This window comes from Sceloporus undulatus, chromosome 3, assembly GCF_019175285.1.
Source record: "Sceloporus undulatus isolate JIND9_A2432 ecotype Alabama chromosome 3, SceUnd_v1.1, whole genome shotgun sequence".
NCBI classification, from domain to species: Eukaryota; Metazoa; Chordata; class Lepidosauria; order Squamata; family Phrynosomatidae; genus Sceloporus; species Sceloporus undulatus.
The window spans coordinates 195,077,222-195,103,584 of NC_056524.1; the positions used below are offsets into that span (position 1 = coordinate 195,077,222).

Genomic DNA, 26,363 nt, shown 5'->3' on the forward strand with positions numbered 1-26,363 from the left:
CAGGGACACTAGAGGGAGCGATGATTCAGTGTGATGATTTTTTAGACCCAAACTCTTACTGTATATATTCATGTATAAGTCTAGAAATTGTTGTCAAAAAACTAACCCAAAAAAACAAAGTCGACTTATCCATGGGTCAATATAAGTACTGTATTTTGACTCTTATTGAAAAAGGATCCATCCTTGGTGAAAGGCAAGAGTGTAATCTGTCATGGAACCCCAGACTCCCTTCTGTTGTCTTGTCCATCCAGCCTTCAGTGTGAGTGCAAAGAGTTATGCCTGCTGGAATTTTGTAATTTCTTTGGTATCATTTTCCTTCGCTTCATCTTTTAGATCATTCATTACATGTCCCTAAATTTTAATCTCAATTTATCCATGGGTCATATCCAAACCCATAATTCTGGCCCCACAACCCATTCTCGACTTGTACATGAGGCCGACTTATAATTGAGTATATATGGTAGTGCTGGAAAATAAGCTTGAGAAAGAATATAGACTTTTGCAAGATTGGTGTATGCAAAATATTGGGAAAATAATAAGAATTCCAGTATTGTAGAATGGATGAATAAAATAATGGATTTGGCTGAATTAACTAAGTTAACAAACTTATTAAAAGAAAAGTCTACAAAGACCTACCTAAGCAACCTTTTACAGACTATGTAAAGAAAAAAGTGGACATTGCAACTATGGGTTTTAATACATAAAAAGAAAATCTTTTCAGTATTATAAGGGAAAGGGAAGACTGTAAATGTAATAGATTTAGTTTAGAGCAGAGGAATATATGTATAAGTTAATTTACTGTAGTCAGAGAAGCCAGGAAGCCAAGTTGAACTTAGTGGTGGGGATAGAGACATGGTATTGATCGCTGTGTTTGTTTGTTTTTGTCATGTGCAGTTCATGTTTGTCAATTATTTTGTATAATTTAAACACTAAGTGAGGTGAGAAATTTCATTTAAAAAGTGGATTGGGAAACAGGGGAAAAGAAAATGTTTTGGAGTGCTGAATGATTCTTAAGAACATTAGAGCACTGCTAAAAATAAAATAAAATAAAAAAAAATCACTTCCAGCCCAGGTTCCTTTCCTAATGGATCCTTCATTTGAATCTCTGTCCTGTCCATGAAGGGATGGAACTCCTTTTCATGGAAACCTGATTAAAATGCAAATCACTGTGATTTTTTTAAATTGCATCTCTATTCAAAGTCCTTCCTCCTCCCAACCTGCTGGCCTGAATCCCCTTGTCCTGCCATGTACAGCATTGCTTATTCTAAAACATGTGACCTCAAAGGCTTCCCTATCTTGAAGTTTCCTTTGTAACTGTAACTGCACCCAGCCGTTGGCCCCATTAATCACCCTGTTCTTTAAGACAATCAGTAGATTTATGGTACAGCATTTATGAAACACAGAATGCAATTAAATGCCATCCGTCAGCAGGGCTATCGTTTCCAGATCCTCTTAAATCCATTTCAGACTTCAGGCTGATTTGGCCAAAGTGGGACTACATGAGATAGAGACTGGGGAAGACTTTCAGCTTCCCATATTACTATTTTCAGTTATTCCTGATGGAAGCAAGGACAGTTATTCTCGAAGGAAAGACAGGATTCAAGATAAGGCAAATGTCTAGATAATATTACTGTACAGCTCCTGCATTCATTAGCTTTGTTTTTTGTGAATATCATGGAATGAGGGGGGGGGGAGAGAAAAAGATGAACAACCTTCCTTGTAACTGCAGTGATGACTAGATTTGATGCTACATTTTCAGTTTGAATGAAGCAGCAATTAATACAATGTTTTGCTGAGGAAGGGACAGATTCCTGTTCCACGATATCATATTCCACGAAAATGATATTTCACTAGCTCTGTAAAGCCACATGGCTATTTACGTAAACAATTTTGCTCACTTGCTCTCCCTCTTTGTAAAGTATGCCTTTTGTTATTTTGATTGCAACAGTATTTTCCTCTTTCCCTCCATGGAAATATATGTGTTTATACATATGTGTCTGCATTGGGCAAAGGAATAGATAACTGTTTCATCTGACACATGAAGGAACACAGGGACAAGCAACATCTGGCTGCTTAAGCAACTATCTTAGGGACTCCAGCTAACATTGCAAGATATTTCTTGTTTCTTGTTTATTTCAAGGGAAAAAATCAGTCTGCAGAGTTACAAATTAATTTTGGAAACAACATGTTCTGAGAAAATACAAAAAAATATAAAAGGAATACAAAATGTTTGTTTGTTTCTTGGGGAATTTACGTCACATTTTTAAAAAAAAAAATATACAGAGCTAACATTAACTTGATCATCCCAATGCTGTCTGAGATGAAATCTACACCAGTTGGTTTTGGCTTTCTATCACAAAAAGGATCTGTCTATCCATTACACCCAGTGTTGGTTCCGTTCTGGTTCCCCTCCTGGTCCAACCACAGATTATCCATTGACTGAAAAGACTGGTTTCACATTTTTGATCTTGTGACCTGAACCCTAGACAGGTCATGTTTTTCACTTTGTCTCTAACTTGTCACTTGTTTTGACCAGCCTCAAACATCAAACATCCTTGTTGTCCATGAACCAGCTGTTCATTTTATCCTGGTTATTTTACCATGCCAGTCAGTAAACATTATAACTATTCTGATCTAGATATTTGTTTAACTTGCGTGGTAAAGACTATTAGAATAAATAGCAGAGTTGGACAAAGTGCAGCCCACGAGGTGTTGTTGGACTGCAGCTATCAGCATCCCTCAACAACAGATTATGGCTGCATCCACACTGCAGAAATAATCCAGATTGACATCTCTTTAACTGTCAAGGGTCAGTGCTATGGAGTACTGGGAACTGAGCAAATCCCTGGTCAACCATGGAAACTTGCTGTGAGACCTTAGGCAAGTCATACTCTCTTAGCCTCAGAAGGAGGCAAAGGAAACCCCCCTTCTGAACAACTCTTGCCAAGAAAACCTTCTGATAGATTCACCATAGCATCATCATAAGTCAAAAATGACTTGAAGGCACAGAACAAAAAAGTAAATCTTGCCTGGTGTTGCCTATGTTATTGGTGATTTTACTCATGATTTGAAATAGGTTTAACTGGCAGTATCTACAATGTTAAACAAAATTGGTTCACACCTCCATGCAAAATGGACAAAAACCCAACAATTTTCTTAGAAAAAAGCTAAATTCTTCTGATTCTCCCACATTTACATGGCAATGTATGGAATGTTGATTTAAAGCTAAATTAGTTTTGTCAAAACTGGTTAACAAATATATATATTTCTAGAGCAAAAAAGAATAGCAGTTGATGTAGTTGTCACTTCAGGTGCAAGATCTTACTTCAGTCTTCAACTTGGCCCCTTCAGATAACACACGGTCTGTGACTGTGCATGTGACATTGTATAACATAAGTGAAAGACAAACACTTGAAATTATATATACATTTATTACGATCAACTGATCAAACATCAACAATATATTATAGATTGTAATGATTTTGATGCTTTTTGTTGTTGTCTTTTTTATTTTTAGTGGTAGTAGCTGCCTTGAGCACTGTGTTTTTCCTTAGTGGGGGAAAATAACAGTAAAATAAGTAAGTAAGTAATCTATGAGAAGGAAGAGAGACAGGAGAGAGATGCTCAAGATGGAAGGAGGGTAAGTGTGTTTATCATTACATTGTTCAAGGGAAAGTCTAAGAAACAGAATCCAAAAAGTGATCCCTCCTTCCCCCTGTTGCAGGCAAGCAATGTGAAAATGTGTTATATTTTATTGCAGCTGGCACTTGCAACATCCCAAGATTTAGCACTGTCCATGTTCTGCAACTGGAGCATTTGGACATCGATCGAAAGCTCATCCTTGCTTCCCTGGCTGTGCAGCTTCTCACTGTCCTTGGCTAACACAATGAGAGGCTTTGACTCTGTAGGGGATTGTCATCACGTGCTCATACCGCAAGCATGATGAGCATTTGGCTACAGTTACTTTCTGTGGTTTAGCCTCAGACAAAAGCAGTGCATACTGACCTCCTTAATTGCTCCTCCACCCCTGTGAAAACATAACACAAACAGCTGCTTGGCTGAGGTCTGGAACTGGAGCAGGTGTGCCAGTTATTGCCTAAGCAGAGTACACAGGGTGGCTGAGGTAACAAGGGTTGGACAATACTGTGAACCATAGCTGGGTGCAGAATTGGCAGAGTCAGTTTATTTCTGACTCCCTGGCATATTAAGAATTCAGATCTCTTGGCATAGCCATGGTCAAACAGAGAAGCACAAGATATAAGCCTATATCCAATTGCTAGTTTGAACTACAGAAGATCTATTGAATCCCCAAAATTTGCATAAGTATTGCCTTACCGTTCAGTAGTTTATTCAGTGAGTGTACTATAGTCGGGACCACCAAGTGAATTCGGGCCAGTGGCTTTCATAACACAGAAACTGGGCAGCAGCCATGTTATACTAAAACAAACAAACAAACAAACAAAACCCCAACCACTATAACTTTCATCCCCAGGATTACCGAGAACATATTTAGAGGTGCCTCTCTCTTCACTCTGTGTGAATAGTTATGGTGAGTTGTTTTTCACATGTGCTTCTTCATAATTTAGGATATTATAATTATCTTTATATATCCAAAGGGATGCCATGTCGAAGACAGAATAAGCTTGTTTTCTGCTGCTCCAAAGACTAGATGAATTAATGGATTCAAATTACAATAAAGGAGATTCTACCTAAACATTAGGAAGAACGTCCTGATGGTAAGAGCTGTTTGACAGTGGAATAGACTGCTCCAGGTGGCTTTCCTTCTTTGGAGGTGTTTAAGCAGAGGTCAGATGGCCATTGCTTGGGAGTGTATCTGATGAAGCATCTTTCCACACTCGGCATATATTCCTCATGAATATTCTGGATGTCATTCCATTGACAAGATGGTCAGATCCATATTTTTAGGAGGATGGTACTGTTGGTTGAAATGGCATTACCCTGTGGAACTGCCTCCTAAATGGCAAGGCCTTGCAGCACTTGACATGATATTTCTGTGGAAATGTCATAAAGTAGCCATCTATCTTGAATATCCCAGAATTAAGATATGAGTGTTCCAAAATCTGTGTTTAAAAACGTTCATACATAAGGTGCACGAAGAACTGAGAAATCTTTCTAATTTCATGGCCAAGAGTCTGAATACTTAGTGTAATTTACCTCCTCAGCATGTGATCTTTAGACCACCCTGTATATAGAGTCTTTATTAGTAGCAGGTTTTTCAGTGGTTGAAACCACATCCAAATAAAATAATCTGGTATTGTGAAGATATTTCTATTCAAAGGCACAGAGGAAACTCTGCTTATTTCCTACAATTCTCTGTTGTCTTTTCAGTCCAGAGCCAAATGCACTTAATAAGATGACTCTCTGGCCAATCTCACTTGATTCTCATTTAAGGAAACTGGAGAACATAAGTAAAGTTCTGTTGGTTTAAACCAAAGGGCTAGTCAACCTCTGGAAAAGTTCACAAATGCCCCAATCAACTGGTATTAAGAGGCCTATTATCCCTATTCTAAAGATGGCTGTTCATTAGCCTTGTGCATTGATCTGGTTCAATTTAAAGCAACCTATGCTACTGGCAAATATAAGTAAGCACAATGAGTTTTTAGTCCCTATATAAATGTGACAAATTAAAATATAGATAATAGACATAGACATGCTGAATCTTATCTGGCAGATGTTTATTATTTAATTAGTTGTTTACAAAATGCATTAATTGTCCTATAATTTAACATTCTCAGGAAAACATACTATTAAACACACATAACATCTATGTAAGCTAAAAAAAACCCTAAGAACAATAAAAGCTATTAATTAAAACATCAGAGATTAAAACAAGCATCTCAAGAAAATCTTAACAGCAGCGATCATTCTACTTAACACAACCTAGCTGCATAAAAAGGTCTTTTCCTGGCACGGAAAAGTTTAAAACAGTGAAATTCTTTGGTGAGGTTCCACTACTGATAAGGCCCTCTTCCTGAGTATCCACCCAGTGTAATGCTATGTTTGAAAGCACTTGGAGCACTACCTCCAATGATAATCTCAGGCTCAGGTAAATATATAGGCAGAAATCATCCAATAATATAGTTTCCAAACTGGTTGGCTACAAAAGGATGGTAATTCTTCAACTCTCACTTCTATAATAAAATAAAATTTATCACCCTGTCCCAGTTCAGATGTCTTTCTGTGTGTACCTTACTCTGTGTATATGTATTCCTAGCTAGAATCATGGACACACTGAAGGGACTATGGATATGATTTTCCAGCCTGATCCAGCAACCAGTGGTACTGTTCTTTTAACACATGTATAATATCTCTTTAACTCTGTGTCAATCTGAACAGCCTACCTGCTGCATTCCACCCCTTCTGCAGCTCCTGAATTAGGTGCAAGAGAAGCCCCACATTTCCATGAAGTTATTAGTGCAAGGACTACAGTCTTTGATCAGGAATAGTCACAGTTGGACCAAAAACAGTCAGTAATGCCCAATTTGGACCACTGTGGTTGCTGGCGGCTCAAAGATGGCACCTGGCAAAGATGGATTCAGCAACATCCCCAAACCACAGGCTTAACTTTTGAGAGTGGCGTAAGCCCTTTCAGAACAGATAAACAAATTTCAAGACTGTGAATTTCTTGCCCACTAAGGTTGCTGCCATACTGCAGAATTAATGCAGTTTGACATTGTTTTAACTGTCATGGCTCCATCCTCTGGAATCGTGGGATTTGTAGTTTGTTCTGGCACCAGAGCTATCTGACAGAGAAGGCTAAATATCTTACAAAACTACAAACACCAGACTTCCATGCCACCGAGCCATGGCAATTAACCCAGTGTCAAACGGCATTAATTCTGCAATGAAGATGAAGCTAAAGTATCTTTCTTATCAGGGTGCTGTTTCAGTTCAACAATAGATTCAGGATGTCTGTCTGTCTGTCTGTCTGTCTGTCTGTCTGTCTACCTTTCCTGCCTTTCTCCCAATATAGGACAAAAGGTGGCTTACAATACAAGTTAAAATAGAATATAGTTAAAACAAGGCATAATGCAAAGTTAACAATAATTAAGCAAGCAATTAAATTAGAAATGAGAATAAAGCACACAGCACATAAATAATACAGTTAAAAGACCTTCTGCAAGGGCCAGTTGACACTCAAAGGCCTGGGCAAACAAGAAAGGTGTGCACAGTGTCTTGTGATTTAGATGTTACTGAGAACTACTGCTGAGAGTTAACTGGCAATATCTCACCTCAGATCTCTTAATGATTCTTCCCAAAGGCTCCATATGCATATTAAATCATGCCAGAGGCAAGGTAGCATCCTGTGGCACTGCATAAGTCAGCTGCTAAGGAACTGAGGTACTGTCGAGCAATGTTTTTCTCTGGAATTAACCCTGATGAATGAAATTCAAGCCACCACAAAGTGATACTTTTAAACTTCTAAATCATAGAGATAGGAGGATATCTTCATCAGTGGTATTAAATCTTTGGTGATGTGAATTATTTTAGATATATTTGCAAGGAGCTAGCCTACCTCACCTAATTCTCAGTGCAATAACCTGTTTATGAATCATAGGAATCACCTTTATTCAGCTTTTTCCAAATTGTCATCCATGGTTACATACATTAGATAGGAAAACGCTCAGATTACAGCGTCAAAGTTCAGCAAAGGCTAGATGATTATGGGGAGACATATTGTAAAGTTCCACTATGGCAGAACTGTGAAATTTTTCCCTGCTCAGGATTCATCTTTTCTGTGGCCATCCCCTCAACAGCCATTGAATGTATGCTTCTGTATGTCACAACATGATGCCCTCCTGTCTCTGAATTGTTTTCCAAAAATAATCTCAACTCCTAGCTTTTTCATCTGCACAGGCCTGTCATCTCTTAAAAATCTGAAGCATTGCAATCTTCTGCTCTTAAATATAGCTGAACAATCAGTATTCTAAATCTTTCTACGAACAGGAGATTCTGGAGTCCCCTTCCACACATGGATATGGGAGTAAATATTCTTGAGCAAAGAGGGACTTACCTCTTACCTCAATATATGCATAGGATGACATTCTCTGGCTCCTCCAACTCACAGGGATTTTTAAAAAAAGTTTCATACTGAAAGCAAACATGGTACTTTCTTCACATTACCCTGAATAATGCTTTGATATCAGAGGTTCCAGTGTGGCTCTGAGGCGTACTTAGCATAATGATTCACAGGCAGCCCTAGCAGGTGCTCTATTGTCAAAATGACAAGCAGTTCAAGTAGTCAATAATAACAGACAGATTGGTGCAAAAAGGCTTTGTGGGATTTTGGCAAAGGTGGAAGGGAGACTGGTTTTCTTCGTGATTTGCTTGGTGGCCACCCAGACTTTCTCTCTTCATCAAATTACCCTTGTTTCTGACATTACTTTTTGACTATTTCATCTTCCTTATGGGCAGATGCTAAAAAATACCCATTGAGAACCAATACACAATATCAGCCATTGGTCATCTCCATTTATCAGTTAAATTGAACAATAAAATAAACAGGGCATGCTGAGAGAGTCCAAGTCCCACTTTATACAAATTGGTAAAAACATTTTTCTATTCATCCCCGACTGGAATTCTTTACAGTGATTAGTATACATTTAAGGACAAACTAGGACAGGGATGCACAAAGTCAGACCCTTCTTGTTGTTGGACTGCAACTCCCAGCATCCTACACCATTGAGTCTGCTGATTAGCAATTTTGGGATTTGCAATCCAGCAATATTTGGAGGACTGTACTTTAAGTTTAGCAATAAAAACCTTGTTACATTTAGCAACTTTTTGGAGAGGTGTATTCCCAAATAGTAAAATATGTCAGTTTGTCATAGCATATGATATTTTTTACCTTTGGATTTATCATTTATTATGCTTTGGCTTTGTGATTGATCATTGGAAGATAAACATGGTATTATTTTGCAATTGTCAAGGCACATATCTTTGACGTGATCCTGCAGTGAGAGGTAGAACAGGTTAATCACAGAAATGTCTGATTTGACCGTTACCTTTGGTGGAAGTTTCAAAAGTGCTATATATAGGTATCAGGTTTCTATGTAATGAGAACACTTGGAAATTTTCTCCAAAAAACTGAACTGAGCTAGTCAAAGGGATAAATTCAAGTGTTTATTTTAAGGTATGTTTTAAAACTGTTAATTGTGTGATTGTTATTTTAGAGGAGGGTGGGATACTGGGATAGGGATTGTACAATTTTAAATTGTAAGTCACCCTGGTTGTCTTGACAGAGAGGAAGGATATACATTAAAAAATATTATTTATTTTATTTATTAGTCCAAACTGCAGTAAACACATTGAGTGAATGGGACTTGTTAGGTCTACACTTACATAAGTCCCATTGATTCAGTTCTACTCCAGTTGGCACTAAGAACAGGATTTAGTTCAAGGATTTCAGCTCCTCTACATAGTGTTTTGTGGACGTGCTAAAAGGGATTAAGAGGAGCTGCTACCATGTCCTCTGGCAATGGAATTCTAGTTGGAGGCGTTTGTACTGCTTTAGGTGAGGAACACTGACCTCCTTGGAAGATGGACTAGCCTTCTAACTACACTTTCAGCCATAGCTAGCTCAGTACTTGAAGCAGAAAACAGCAAAGGCAGAGTGGTCAATTGAAATTTGAGAAGGAACCAGAAGACGATAGATAGATAGATAGATAGATAGATAGATAGATAGATAGATAGATCAAGCAACACAGGTACCAAGGGAGCTATCCTGTTTGATTTTTCTCCAGAGGATCTAAAAATAAAATAAATGCAGCATGCCATGACAGTCATCAGGGCAGTAAGTTAGGACTCCAGAAGGTAAGGTCCAGACCAATATGTATAAATTATAAGAACAGGAATTTTGTTTAAGCATTAAGACTGAAAGTGGAATAGAATGCCTTGCAGGGGTAAAGCAATGGGGAGGGAGCAAATGAGGACATTGCCCCTCCCCAAATAAGCATTCTGTCCCCTGGTGATTTTTTTTTTGTCTCAAATTTCTTACATAGCAGGGAGTGAGATTTTGAAAATCATTCACATCTGCACCACTTACATTTGCTGGTAACTGTACCTGTGCCAGCTCTCTTTTCTTTGGATGGCTAAACTCTATTTCTAAATACACAGCATCAGTTTTTAAGTTATTGCAGTTGTAGTAATTTAGGAACTGTAGGAAAATTTCATTGGGAGAAGAAGTCTTATGGGTGGGATGTCTTTGGAATCCTCCTCCCCATAGCTACATCTCTGCCGCTTTGGAATGTGATGGATTCCCCTTCATTGGTGGTTTAAGCAAAGACTGAATGAAGGATGCTCTAGTCATGAACTTCCAGGATCAGCAACAGGTTTGATGAGATGACCTTTGCTATTCTTTCCAACTATATGTTTCTCTCATTCTACTGTAGCTACCATGTCTTGCTGAAATTGGTGTGATGTAGTGGTTACAGGTATTTTCATACATAGAGACTAAACTGCTCTGTGCTATATATTAATACCTGGGAATTATTAACATGTGATGGAATAGAAAGGTGCTGGCAATGTGAATGAACAATCTAACCAATGTGACTTTTACATCTGCATTATGAAATGAAGCTTTAAGCTTTTTATGTGAAAGCATCCTAAAACAGTGGTCAAGATGGTACTTAGTTCAAATCTCACTTCAGCCCTTAACATTTCATGACTATATGTAAGTAACAATAAGCACTGTTTTCTCACTATCAGCCTCTCACTTTTGCCATAATTCCACTTTATAGGATTGTTGTAAGGATTATAGAATCATAGAGTTGGAAGAGACAACAAGGGCCATCCAGTGCAACACCCTAACATTTAGGAATTCATAAATAATTCTTACCTGACAGATGGCCATCCAGCCTCTGTTTAAAAACCCGCAAAGAATGAGACTTCACAACATTCTGAAGCAGCCTATTCCACTATCAAACAATTCTTGCCATCAAGGATTTTCTCCTAAAGTTTGGTGGAATCTCTTTTCCTGTAATTTGGATCAATTGCTCCATGTCCTAGTCTCTGGGGCAGCAGAAAACAAGCTTGCTCCATCCTCAGTATACCAAAACAAACAAGAGGCTTACTGAGAAAACTAACAAAACAGGGAGAGAACCACTAAGGTAAATTGTAAATCTTCAATACTAAATACTGTAATTATAATAAAGATACAACATTTTCTTGCAAAATGTATATTTGTATGTGTATCATAATTAATAAAAAACAACAGTAATGAACAATTCCTATATACATTAACACACTAAGCCAGCTGTAGAAATTAATGCTATTTATTGGTGATTGATAGTCCCAATGATGAGAGCAAAGTCTTTAAAACAACAGCAGTGGTAACTAGTAGTCCCAGTGATGAGGATGGAGTTAATAGACTATGAACAGTGGCAATATTCTGCTGTTTTAAGACAATATTCCGCTGTTGTAGGATAATCCAGTCAAGGAGCTATGGTGATAATAATTTGTAGCTCTTGTGGCTAAAATAACATTCCATTATTGGCAATATCCTTCAAAAATTGACTGCTTTCAACAAAAGAAACATGGTGTGAAACCTTCAAAACATGGTGCGAAACTTTCAGATGGCTACCTCTGGAGTAATGTGTGGCCATTTCGACTCACTATGGTCTTCTTCATCAGCATAAAATAAATTACAATTCCGGATAGGTATATTATTCTGTCATTTCATGCTTCTAAATACATAAAGTAACAAACATTAGTAACATAATCTACATGGGCTATCAAGTACACTCAAGACAAATAATCACAAAATAAATGTCATCATTGCTTACCCAGATCATAGGACATCTTGAATTAGCAATAGTAGGGCATAGGGATTGTGAAAATATGTGCACAAAATACTTTGAAAACCTCAAAAGTACAATGCAAATGTCATATATTACCATCATTATTAGTACTCCTGACACTGTGTGCATGTGCCTACTGCCATGACCATCACCAGGACCAGTTCTGAGCAAAAGGTCCTGCACCAATCTGTTTCTTGTCAGTCATCAGAATTCCTGGTTCTTAAAAGCTTACTGAATTATTACAGACATGAAGTACTTCAGAAGAGATTGCACACTGTTAATATATGTCCCTGGAGTTGAAAACAGAGTATATTTGACTACATATACAAGCACCACTGAAGGCAAGCCTTTTCACTTTTAACCAGTGAGAGACTTTTTAACATTCCTAAGTAAGCATATAAGCTTACAGATATAATGTTATTTTGGACACTAAGTAGCTGTTGTGAGACAGGGGAAAGTTAAGACCGCACATATAGTATTTTAAGACTGCTTTCTTCACTTTTTTAAAAAGCCAGAATCTCAAGTCATGTTATTTGCACTTATGCCCCTTGGGAACTTTGGGGATTTAAGTTTAGCTTACAAGTTTAATTGGTTATGCATAACTTTCCATGTTAATCATTTCTCTCAAATGGGTCTCATTTGTCACATTGTTGAATTGTCCTGGTTCAAGCAAGACACTTTTATCTCTCACACCAGTGCATGGTCATATGAGACAATGCAAAACATTTGGGAAGGTGTGTTTTTACATCACTGAAATGTATCAGACGTGTTATATTGTTGTACTCTTTCTGTATTAGCTGAGGTGACTACAAACAACTGGGGATCAATTTCTTCTTTTCTATTCAGGAGATTTTTAGATGAGGTAAAAAAGCCGGGAGTAAAAGGCAGACCCATGGCATAATCGTGCTGAAGATTTTCAAACACATCACGCTCATCCAGGACTTATCCGGTGAAGATCCAGGAATGCTCCAGCAACAAAACTTTCACAGGGAAGTCCCATGAATGGTTTGTTGTTGGAATATTCCTGGATCTTCACTGGATAAGTCCTGGATGAGTGTGACATTGTCTGAAAATCTTGAGTGTGGTCGCACAATTATGCCAGGAGGGTGCCTTTTACTCTCAGCTTATTCCCCCATCTGAAAATCTCCTTAGTGTTTTTTTCCTTTTTGTTGTAATTCTCAAGCATTTAAAGTAAGCCTGAAATAAAACAGAAGCCATCCAAGTGAATGGATTATAATCCAGTTAAAATGTGTTTTTTTTTATTTTTTAAAAAATATTCTGAAAAGGAGTAGAAATTTATAAAAAATTTCAGTGGAAGGCAATCTTAATTTCAAGTGCTTGAAGCTTACTGTTCAAGTACAGCACTTGCTGTTCTGCTATAGTGGAAGCATCAGTGGAGTAACATTTCATTTCTGTTGCTGGTCTGTATTAAAGTGTATATTTTTTGTTGTTGTTAACCACCCTCGGGGCAATGTAGAGCCACGGCGACCCTGTGGATGAGACATCACCAAGACTCCTTGTCCTCCACTGCTGTGCTTAGTTCCTGCAAAGTCATATCCATGACCTTCCTAATAGAGTCCTTCCACTTTCTTCCCATTTTACTTCCCTCCACCTTTCCCTCTTTTGTTTTTACCAATGATTTGTGCCTTCTCATTAATCCCATTGTACAGCAATGAGGAGTGCACCTACCCTGTAGAAATAATGCTGTTTGCCACCACTTGAACTGAAAGGTAATCTTTTTAGCTACCTGTGAAAAACAGGAAAGCAAAGAGATACTTAAAAATATTATGATACTTATATATGTACATATCTGAAATGCATAGGACCAAGTATTTTAGATTTTTTCTGATTTTGGAATATTTTCATATAGATAATGAGATATTTTGGAGATAGGAACCAAGTCTAAACATGAAATTCATTTATGTTTCATTTACACCTTATAAACGTGGCCTGAAGGTAATTATGTATACAATATTTTCAAAAATATTTTTTGTACATGAACCATCAGAAAGAAAAGATGTCACTATCTCAGGTATCCATGTTGACAATTTTGGTTTTTGGAGCATGTCAGAATTCCAGATAAGGGAGACTCAACCTATATTTACTTAATGTGAAGTCGAAGGCTTTCATGGCTGGCATCCATAGTTTTTTGTGGGTTTTTCACGCTATGTGGCCATGTTCTATAAGAGTTTATTCCTGATGTTTCACCTGCATCTGTGCCTGGCATCTTCAGAGAAAGTACTTTCTCTGAAGATGTCATACACAGATGCAGGTGAAATGTCAGGAATAAACTCTTATAGAACATGGCCACATAGCCTGAAAAACCCACAAAAACAATATATTTATTTAATTTGCATTAATCTTTTCTCCCAACACTGGTCCCAAAGCATCTTACCAGAAGGTTAAAATAAAGTACAGCTAAAATCCTAAAGATAAAAAATGTTTAAACCATTAAATGAATTGTCATATTAAAACACTTATGATTTAAAAACAGTATGAAACAGCATTTTACAACATAGCAATAAGGATACAGGTCAGCAGCCCCATTAAAAGACCCTTCTGTGTTATAAGACTAACAAACTATTGGGAAAGTTCTGGGGCTATAACTGGAATCAGTGACCTTTTAAAAGTAATTTTCCAAGCCCTACACCTATGCAGATGACACTGAGCTCCATCATTCCTTTTTAATAATAATAATAATAATAAAATTTTATTTATATCCCGCTCCTTCCCAAGATCAGGGCGGCTTACAACATAGGTTAAAAAACAATGGTGCCATAAACAATATAAAAAGATACAACTACACAGGCTAACCATACAATCAATAAAAACAATCAATAAAACTAACAGAATTAAAAGCCCCTTAGCCCAACCTCTTGGCCACAGAAGAGGAGGGAGGCCCACAGGATTTTTAGTCGGGGAATGCCTGTTGGAACAGGAAGGTTTTTAAGTCCTTCCTGAATTGGGCCAGGGTGGTAGTCGAGCGGAGCTCGGTGGGCAGCGTATTCCAAAGGGCTGGGGCAGCCGTGGAGAATGTCCTCCGTGTGGTGGAGGATAACCTAGCCCCAGGCACCTTCAGTAATTGTTGCCCAGACGTTCTGAGGGTGCGAGGCGGAATGTACGGGGAGAGGCGGTCCTTTAGGTATCCTGGGCCCAAGCCATTTAGGGCTTTATAGGTAATCACCAACACCTTATATTGAGCCCGGAAGCGAATGGGCAGCGAATGGAGATCTTTCAAAACCGGTGTTATATGGCTGGTCCTGGAAACGCCAGTGACCAGCCGGGCTGCCATATTCTGCACCATTTGCAGCTTCCGAGTTTGGTATAAGGGTTGCTCCATGTAGAGTACATTGCAGAAGTCCAGTCTCGAAGTTACCAGAGCATGTACAACAGTTTCTAGGTCCCTCTGGGCCAGGTATGGGCGCAGCTGGCGAATAAGCCGAAGCTGATGACAGGTGCTCTTGACCGTCGCATTCACCTGAGCAGTCAGATGGAGCGACGAATCAAGAAGCACCCCCCAGACTGCGCACTGAGCCCTTCACAGGGAGCGTGACCCCGTTCAGGACAGGTGGAACCACCGCCATTCCTGGACCAGGAGAACCTATCACTAGTTCCTCCGTTTTCTCTGGATTCAACTTGAGTCGGTTTTCCCTCATCCAGCCCATTACTGACTCTAGACAGGCCACGAGAGGAGAGACGCCATCCCCAGTCACTGCATCAGTCGGAGACATAGAGAAAATGATTTGGGTGTCATCAGCGTACTGATAACCCTGCGCCCCATGTCTCCGGATGATCTCTCCCAGCGGTTTCATGTAAATGTTAAATAGCATGGGAGACAGAATGGCTCCTTGAGGGACCCCAGTTTTAAGGGCTCGCTCGTCGGAGCACACGTCTCCCAGCTGCACCATCTGGGACCTCCCGGAGAGGTAGGACCGGAACCACTGGAGCGCAGTGCCCCCGATTCCCACCTCTGCCAAGCGTCCCAGAAGGATACCATGGTCTATGGTATCGAAAGCCGCTGAGATGTCCAAGAGCACCAGCAGGGACACGCTTCCCCTGTCGATGCCCAGACGGAGATCATCGACCAAGGCGACCATGGCCGTCTCAACCCCGTAACCCGCCTGGAAGCCAGTTTGAAGTGGGTCCAGTTTTTACAATAAACTGGCTCCTGTATTCTCTTTCCCAATACATGGACAAGGCAGTGGGGAGCAAGTGGGGTGCCATTTTTAAGTAACTTAATTAAGCCTGGCTTAAACATTCTGTATCTCTTTTCTTACTAATTGAAAAAAATCTACTTCTTTCAGAACTGTTACACTTCCTTTTTTCCCTCTTACTTTGGAGATTACTGAAGGCATTCACTCAAGTTCCTGTGTTGTTGAAGACTTGGTGTAGGTGAGCTGATTGTTTTACCCAAACAGAAACTGGTTTTCTGAAAGCAGCAAAGCCCTTGGCAGAATAAGCCAGTCACTCCAGTCACTCCAGGCATCTTATTTACATTTTCCCCAAAGTGCAACATTTATAATTATGCTAAGGGAGAGATACTTGTGGCATGTTATACATCATGTGTAGACAGTCCATGGATATGAGGCACTTTGACTTGAGGTTCAGGAAATATAAAGCACCATTTGATGCACTATCTTAGGCAGAAAAATATTGTGATTTGCCCTCTTGATAGTAAGGAAGCCTCTGCATGATGACTGCCCCTTTGGAGTGGCCTGCAGCTGTCCCTTTCCTTGCCGGATCAGGGCCATGGCAACTACTTGCCATGGCCCCAATCCGGTTTTTCCATAGTGTAAAAGAAGCCGCAAAAAGCAGTTCCTTTTTGAGCCATGGAAAGGGTGACCTAGCCACCATTGTGGCAGCTTTTTGCCATTTCTTCGGTGCAGCACATATAAACGCTGCACTGAAGACGTGGAGTGATGCTACCCACCATCTAGTCAGGTGGACTGTGTGGTGGCACAGTCGGGGTGACTGGCATGCATATGCCACACCCCCATGCCACCCCCATGTCGGTGTATAATGCCAGTCTCTTGAGCCCCTAACATAATCAGGATCCATGAATTGAAAAAATACATATAGTACTGGAATAACCACTCCATCTCACATCATGTAGCAAATCTAAACCAAGGTAGGATAAGGTGTCACCTATTTTAAGGGATTGTTTTAATGCTTAAACTGTTTAATTGATGGTTTAGAGGAGGGAGGGAAAAACAGGGATATTGGGTTCTTGTATGGATTCTTTTAATTGTAAGCCACCTCAATTGTCTTTTTGACAGAGAGATGGGGTAAAAATTAAGCTTTTATTATTATTTATAATTATTTATTATTAATAGGAAAGGGTGTGGATGTGAAGACTCTTCAGTTATGACTTCCCTGTCTCCTGACTACACCTTGTACCACTGTGGATCCTGTAAACAACATGTTCTGCCTCTGATTCAGCCCAAATACTGTAGTAAGTATTGGCTAACTATGATCGCTGTTACTTGCAAACCTAAAATTAGAAATAATTATGAACTAAAAACCGATTTTCTGTTTGAGCATCTACTTCTCAAGCTTTTGATTTTCAGAAGAAAAGCTTTAAGAAAAACAATAACATTTTGGATGGAAAGATATGTTTTGCTTGAGTCTGAACCCTGCTGAGCACTTTGAGCTCAAAAAGGAGTCTGTGTGGTTACCAAATTCACATTCAGCTAATAAAACATATTTCCTGTCAACAAGGCCTATTTGGTGGTGGAGTGTTGTCCCAAAGGAAGAGGTGAAATCATCGACGGTGGTACTAACATTACATACTAACGAAAACTGTGAAAATGTGCACTTTAGAGATAAATCTGGTATCAGCAATATCTTTTTACCATTTATGATTGCATAAGTAATCACTACTGTAAAATGTCATGAAATTGAACCTTTTCCAGAACTCAGGACCAAAAATCAACATGGTTCCAAACACTTGCAAGGCAAGCTGTTGATTCAGGAGATGGAGCTGCCATGTAACATTAGGTCATCTTCCTTTGAAAGTATTTATCTTTCTTTGCTATTACTGTACTACTAGTCATTATTTGAACATATACCAAGTAACTGGTTCCTTAAGGATTGGATAGCTATGCCTATGTATGATGCATATAATTGATGTTCTATGAAACAATGAATATATTGTTTTGTTTCACAACAACCTACCTTCCGGGAAGAGCTGTTCAAAGTGGGTAACATCAGATGACTAATGTATATGTGGTTAGGGATGGAAAAGAAATTTGTTGGGTTTACTTTTTCTTGTGAAAATATCCATTTCACATCGCCTAAGAGCAGCAATAGGATAGAGTACATCTTGCCTGAGAAATCTGTACAAAATCAGAGGCTTGCAACCAAAAGTTTTTGCAAAGTAAAAAAAAAATGCATACATGAATACATTTGAAGCATGTGTATTACTGAAATGCATAACTATATCTGAAGATACAAGCACACAAACAACTCTCCTAGTCGAAAAATTGTGTTAAAATGCATATGCTGGATAAAAGTGTACAAAAATGTATACTTCAGGGAACTTACATATGAAAATATTCAGTTCCATGCCAAAACAAAAACAAGTTCACAGCCCAATATGGAATACAAATTTGATAAGAATGCTGAATGGATTCTCTGAAATGCAACCAAAAGGGAAAGTGACAGATTTTTAAAAATCAACATGCTGCAGTGCTTTGAGTATTGGCCTATAATTCTGCGAGCCAGGGTTCAAATCCTCACTCAGCCATAGAAACCCACTAGGTGACATTGGGCAAGTCACACTCTCTCAGCCTCAGAAGAATGCAAAGGCAAGCCCCCTCTGAACAAATTTTAATTAAAAAACTCTATGATATGTTCACCTTAAGGCTGCCATAAATCAGAAGTTATTTGAAGGTACATAATAACAACAGCAAAACAAATTAAGAGTAAATTAGATACTAAAACAATTAAAACTAATGAGTAGATATATTAATATCAAGCAGCATCGACAAGGACAACAATCCCTTTTACTGAAATGCCCTAAAAGGCCATTTGTCTTATCAAAAAATTTCTGACGTCCTTTCTTTAATCAGACATTTCTACCAACTGATGTATTAATTTCCATATTTCTTGTACATCCGATACATTTATTTCCCCAGTTATCACACACCTGATATAGTTGGGACTGTTGTTGATGTTAGGTAATGAACAATACATCCTATTTTGAGCTTTCAGGTGGTGAAATGGAGTGCTTTTTTATATATATATAATTCTACAAAGTATAGCTTTGAGCCAATATAGAAAGCTGCAATGAAAATGAGATGAGTTGCCCTAGGGGCAATACAGACCACTGTGACACGGCAGACTGCATTCACCCATTTTAACTCCGGGGTGACAGCGCAGCCCCCAAACCGCATGCTGTCCTCCGGAGTAAAGAGAACCCGGTGTTTCCGGGTTCTTTTTGTGGTGCCAGTGACATCGCGAGTGCACCAGTGGTGCACTCGTGACGTAAGCAATGTGCAGATGCTGCAAGTCACTTACATCAATATGACGGCACCCACACTGTGCTAGGGTTAGGGACCGTGCAGTTGGTGCACAGTCCTTAACCCTAGTATCGGTGCCAGCATGGCGCATTCAGGCCATAATTTACCATTCATATCAGGTTCATTCATAGTTCAATATTTCAATCATTTCAAGTGAAAAAAACAAACAGTGGCTTAAATCTAACTTTATGCAAGTGGGCATCTGCTAGTGTCATCCCTGCCCTTTCCCCCAACAAAATCCCACATCATCTGAAAGTATGCTTTGAAGGATTTCTCAGCCCTCCAAATCAAATCTGAGGAGCTCCAGTGGGGAGCAGAATCATTGCTTCCTGGTATCACTGAGAGAAGTAGTTCCTTCTTGTATTCAGTAAGAGCAAAGGATTTTGACAGATAAGGATTGAAAAAGCCAAGGCCATTGACATCTATTCAAAAGGGCTAGAAAACTGATTCTGATTTAATAGTGTGCCAAAAAATACAAGCGTTCTGCCTTATCTTATATGATTGTCCAATTATAAAACATCTTTGAACTGTCTGGGAATTGTTCCCAAGGAAGAGAGCAAGAGACTTATTTTTCAAGCTAGGACTTTGAGGGCATTTGCCCTACACAGTTATAACAATTTGCCCAATTTATTTAATTAGTCACTATTTTGATTTATTAAAATATATACATCCTGGTCTACTTGATAGGAGCTCAGGGCAGCATACAATAAGACCAGTTAAAAAACCCCAGACAAAACTGATTTGAATGTACTGTACTAAGGCTCTGAATATCATCAGATATCACCAGCACTTTGAATTCAGACTAAAAATATATTGGTAGCCAACAACCTTCATTAAAACCAATGTTATATTACTTCTATGTGATGATCAGGGTGGTGTTTTGCACTAGCTGTAGCTTCTAGCTTGAGGGCAACCATTTTAGCTGCCATGGCACCATCCTATGGAATCCTGGGATTTGTTGTTTTATGATGGATTTAGAATTCTATGCTAAAGAATTTTAGTATTATAGTTCAGGGAAACATGCAAGTTCTTCACTTCTGGTTAGTGTAGATACACTCTGACCCTAACTACACTCACCTTAGGGCTCCTCTACTTCAGCTCCTAAAGTATTTTGGTCCTGGAATTGCCCCAGGTTCTCCCATTATCTCTGAACCCCTTGGCAATGTTGGGCAGAAGTTTACACACTGCTGCTGCTGTCACTGGCACAAGTTACTTCCTTTGAGGTCACAACTGACGCATTCAGTGTTGATCACATGGCTTGGCCCCTTGTTTAGATCTCAAGAGGGAGAGATGTCAGTTCCATGACAGTATTGGGTGACACAGTGTGTGTGTGCAAATAGTTGCCCAGCATTGCTATGGAGTACTCTTGAGTTTTCTTGCAAAATAGAGAGCAAAAGGTAAATATTAAAAACCAGTTTAAGCAGTTTTGATGTGGAACTGGCCTTATATCATGAAGAAATTCTCCACTTGGATTGAGATTTGCCCCTGCATCATGAAGATGGGGATTAGATCATTTCATTTGGCCCAAGTAGAAAGCCCTTAGAAGTAAAAGTAACTGAAATAAATATGGCTTGCTTTGTTATGTCTATTTGTTTCATTCATGGGCCATAACATGCTTACCTATAACTAAACATACTTATGATGCCTGCATTTTTATACACTTATAGTGAGATAAATATGACTTTCCCATTCAGCAGTTGTTCCAAATTCAGAATATGTGTATGATTTTCTCAGTCTATAAAGTCAGTGTAGACCCAAAACTGAGCAAGAACATAACTCATGCTTGTAACTTGGCGAAACGGCTTATTCAGCTTTGATTGGTTTACCCTTTTCCAATGCCCCTTGAAGGCTAATTAAAGTGTTTTTATTTTGTTTTACAAGTCTGGAAAGCAGCAGCAGTCTCTGGCTGAGGTGTCTATAGATTTTTAAACCATGTAATATAAATGCTTCAAGCAAACATATTTGCAATCTTGCACTAATATGACTAAGAGCTGCTCAGAATATCTGACATCAACTAGAATCTTACAACATTTTGTGTGTCCCCCTTGAGTTCAGAGAAAGGCAATAAATGTTAAAGTTTTCAAATATGTATTTAATTCAATTCAATTTTTTATTTTTTAAAAATGCTATTAGGTAGAAAAAATCTGCTCCTCATGCAGTTTTCTTTAACTGGGCTGCCTTGCTGTCTGCAGATTTCACCATCTTTTCTTTTCATTAGAACTTGATGTTTTTACAAGTTTATACCTGAATCTCTGCCATGCTAGGAGGCCAGGGTGGGGTGAGGGAATGCCTGTTTTCCTATGTTCTGAGTTAAAGAAATCCAAAGTTGTGGCCAACGGTTGATTTTCTTCAAGCATTTATATAGTAGCAAAGTAGTACATAAAATGTATTGCTATTTCAATGTGACCTGTATGCAGTTTTATTTCCATTGAACTTGCAGATTAATTCTAACTTGTGTTGTGATAACAGAGGATCTGCTTTAATTTTAATAAGACTTAACATACTGATGGACCAAGTTTCCTAAGTGTGTGGAGGTATGTTCAAGGTAACATAAGCAGAATACTCTTCAACTGTACTAATTTGCCAGAGACTGTCCTGATCATCATCTGTCATCCCACTTTTTCAGCAGCTTTAAACATGTCCCAGTTTTTTTCTCCTCCTCCCATGTTTCCCCTTTGTCCTTGGCTTGCTTCAACTGTTGCAAAGTGAGTTCAAAGTGCAAAAGTAGTGTGGGGAGAGGAGGGGGCAGAATCTTGCCCTTCCCAGTAGGTATAGACAAAAGCAAAATGCTGCAGCCTCTTCCAGCTTGTTTGTTCCTCCTTGTCAATAACGTTTGCCATCATGACTGCACTCTAATGTTTGTTGGCCACACATGGTGTGGATTTATCTGTGAAATGTTGGAGGGTATGATATAGTAGCCTTCATTAGATCTTCTCTGTCAAGAGAGACACTTAGCTTTGGGGCTTGCATTTAAAACTCTGGTCTCTCCTCACTTTTAACCTTTTATAAGCAGGGTGAACACTTGCAGAAACTTTTTGTCTTTCAGAACTTTTTCCTCCACAAGCTCCACTGGTCATTCCCAGTTCCTGGAAACAAGGCAGGCTAGGCTGGCCAACTCTCTGTTGTTCTTTGTATTTCTTTTCTTTTTTCTTTGTATTTCTTTTTAACCTTATTGAAAGCTGCCTTGAGTCCCAAGTTGGGGACAAAAGTGGGATATAATTCAAATAAATAAATAAAATAAGTATTTTTTCTTGTTTGGACATGCTTTGGACAATTGACTGGCTTCAGAGCATAGGGCTTAACCGAATCCTAGCTCAGTACTATACCTTTTTAGAGACATGGGCTGGTATTCTCTATTGCTGTTACAGATTTATAACCTAGATTTGTTGTTGCTGTTGTTGTAGCATGCCTTCAAATTGTTTCCAACTTATGGTGACCCTAAGGTGAACCAAAACACATTTGTGAACCCCACATCTTGGAAGATGAACTGAAGCACCTGGACCAGGCTCTACAGGCCAATGGTTATCCCAGCTCAGACATCAGAAGGGCTGCCAGGCCCAGGAATACCCAGAGAAGTGAAGACAATCAAGGAGCCCTGGTGGCGCAGTGGTTAAATGCCTGTACTGCAGCCATTTACTCAAAACCACAAGGTTGCGAGTTCAAGACCAGCAAAAAAGCTCGACTCAGGCTTGCATCCTTCCGAGGTCGCTAAAATGAGTACCCAGACTGTTGGGGGCAAATTAGCTTACTTGCTAGTTAGCTTACTTGCTGTTCACCACTATGATCTTTGGAATAGCGGTATATAAATAAAACAAATTATTATTATTAATCAGCCACCCAAAGGGAAGGTATTTTTACCATACATCAAAGGAGTCACTCACAGACAGAATAGGCAAAGTGGTAAGGAAAAAAAATCCAGCAAATGCTTCGCTCAGCCAAGGACCAAAGAGACCCGCTCACAGCCGCAGGAGTTTACTGTATACCATTGCAGCTGAAGACAAGTCTACATAGGGACCACCAAATGCAGTGTGCAAACAAGAATCAAGGAACACGAGAGACACTGCAGACTGGGCCAGCCAGAAAAATCAGCAGTAGCAGAACATGCCACAAACAATCTTGGCCATAAAATACTATTTGAAAACACTGAAATTCTGGACTATGCCAACTAATACCATGTCAGGATGCACAGGGAAGCCACTGAAATCCACAAACACCTGGACAATTTCAACAGGAAAGAGGAAACCCTTAAAGTGAACAAGGTTTGGCTAACAGTCCTGAAAAATAGCAAGATAAAGATTCAACAAATGCAAATGAGAAATCTCCCAGCAGATAATGAACACTAATCAAGCAGCCAGATTGGTCACCGGGTCATCAAGGTTTGACCATATTACACATAACTTAAAAGATCTTCACTGGCTCCCTATCTGCTTCCGGGCACAGTACAAGGTGTTGGTTATTACCTATAAAGCCCTATAGGGCTTGGGCCCGAGTTACTTACGGGACCGCATCTCCCTATATAATCCGCCCCGCACTCTTAGAACATCGGGTAAGAACGTATTGGAAATAGCAATCTCTAAGTATGTTGCTACTTCGCAAAGAGCATTCTCAACAACGGCTCCGAGACTCTGGAACAGTCTTCCTGAGGAGATCCGCTCGGCAGCCTTGTTAGAAACATTTAGAAAAGCAGTTAAAACCGAGCTTTTTATCCAAGCATACCCCACCTGATATGTATACCCCCCTGATATGAATGATATGCCCTTGTCTGTGTATGATCCCTGCCTTGCTTGTTGATGCTATTGTTATTGTCTGATGTTGGATATTTTATTGTTTTTAGCTGTTTTTAATTGAATTTTGAGGTAAACACTTTGTGCTTTTATTTAGTCTGTAACCCCGCTTCGATCCACTGGGAGAGGCGGGGAAACATAAATAAATTTTATTGTTATTATTATTATTATTATTATTATTATTATTAATCCTCTTTTGCAGACCTTCCCACCCTGAGGCCTGCCATTAACAACAAAACAATACACATGCAAATCTCTCACATGCAAGTGTGAATTGCCCAAAGTGAATTGCCCATCGCCCAGCTGGGTTTCAAACCCTAGTCTCTCAATGTCCTAGTCCAATGCCCAAATAATTACAGATTGGTAACTGCTCTGTATTCAGTAATACTATGTAGCCACAATTGTGGCACTATTCCCACCATTGAAATGGCTTCCCAAACCTACTTTACCAAACAAAAGGTTGACTGGGCAGAGGAGGTCCTTGCAGATGGTGATTGGGCCATCCCCTCCAACCAATGAGTTAGGCTGTAACAAGCAGAATGCCATCACAATGTCTTGTTATAGCCTTGTTTGCTGGTTTGGGATGGGGATCACAAGATCTAACTTGGGGCCCAAACAGACAAGCCAAAATAAAGCTGCTTCCGGTCACTTTTGAGGTATGCTGTTTAAGTGAGGTCTGTAGCGCAGCTTTGGCACAGCTTCTGGCCTCTTAAGATGCCTGTGTCATTTAAACAGTATACCTCCAAAGTGACCTGAAGCAGCTTTATTTTGGCCTATCTGTTCAGGCCCTTTGTTTTCCACATGTAACTAAGTAGGCAATGTACAATATGCACCATGATTTTTAAATCACCAGTTTCCTCCATTTTTTATCACTGTCTTCTTGCTAATCCAGTCCCTTCTACTGTGCTCCACTTTACTCCATAATATTAATTCCCTTTTCATAGCTTCCTTGAGAACATGGGAGGGTTCTTACAAAACAAGGAGAAGGGAGGAAAGATATTTGCTATTGGTCTCTTCTGTTGCAGTCTCAGGCTTTTTGAAAGAGAGGCTCTTTCAAGGTGAGTCTTCTTCCATCTAGCAAAGCTGAGTCATAACCCAACAGCAAAATCCAGATGCAAATCATCATTCCACACCTGGCTTAAATTTTCTTCCAGAATAAAAGTAACCTGCTGCTGTCCTATAAAATACCCTAGTCAAGTCCTAGTTCCAACATTCTTTGTAATCTGGTGAGTTTTTAAAGTGAAGCACAGATATACAGACACCCCCCCCCCCCCCCGCATTCTGTATATTCCCTTAGCAGCCTGATCCTTTGCATCTTGCTTTCACACACACAAAAAGATTCACTGAGTTAATGGCTTTTACCTAACAAAGCATACCCTAAGATTGTAGCATAAGAGCACAATTCTAACTCACAAAGATAGCCAAAGACCAGTCAAGTTAATATTATGCCAACAGAAGCTTAATTCAATTTAGACCTTCCTCAGACCAGGGGTGCTGGAAATTATTCAGGACTACTCACACTGTGGCCTAACTTTGTGTTGACACTGTGGCTATGGCCTTGGTCCGGAGGCAGTTTGGTGCTGGTGTGACTTGGTTACAACCAGATATTCCTCCCCCCCTCTTTTTTGGGGGGTTTTTCTCCTAATTAATCTTAGCTATTGGAGACATAATGTCAGCAGTTTTCTCTGTCAGCAAGTCTCTGAGGTCAACTGGCAGAAGAGGGTTCCTCTGGCAGATCAGTTTTTTTTTTCCAGCAGACAAAACCTGCTAGTCATAACCTGAGAACATCTTTGAATTTGAATTACTTTGTCCATCCTTTAAAAAGGATTCTATGGACAGCATTCAAACAAAAATTATTTCCATTACTTGTGCCAGTCAAGGCTTGAGAACTGACCACAAATGAAGGGAAGTTATTCCAAAGCAGTATTTGGTGGACAGTGTACCAAATCATATGCCATAAGAGTAACATGCATGCACATTACAAAGTTGAAAAATTCTTATTTTCAAAAAGTACTATACAGTCCAATCTCATATGTTTTATTTTCTTTTTAAATAATTGTTATTATTAAAAATAAATCCAACATATATTCACAGTTTACATTTATACCATTTTACATCCAACTACTAGACTACATAGACATTCCTAAACTATTAAAAAATACAGTAAACATAACATCAAAACATAACACAAAACATAAAATGACTTCCTCTCCTTTACTATGAATATTTACTATGAATAT

At 39.2% G+C, this 26,363-nt stretch overlaps 1 long non-coding RNA gene across 1 annotated transcript in view; it reads left to right on the top strand.

Annotated features, from left to right (window-relative positions):
• Positions 1-3,530: 3,530 nt before the first annotated feature.
• The window catches only part of LOC121924807, a 42,774-nt gene continuing 19,941 nt past the window's right edge, over positions 3,531-26,363 (top strand). Inside the window, exons 1-3 of the long non-coding RNA XR_006102724.1 lie at positions 3,531-4,549; positions 16,124-16,211; positions 17,153-17,271. This is a non-coding gene — a long non-coding RNA (uncharacterized LOC121924807). The remainder of the gene's footprint in view (positions 4,550-16,123; positions 16,212-17,152; positions 17,272-26,363) is intronic.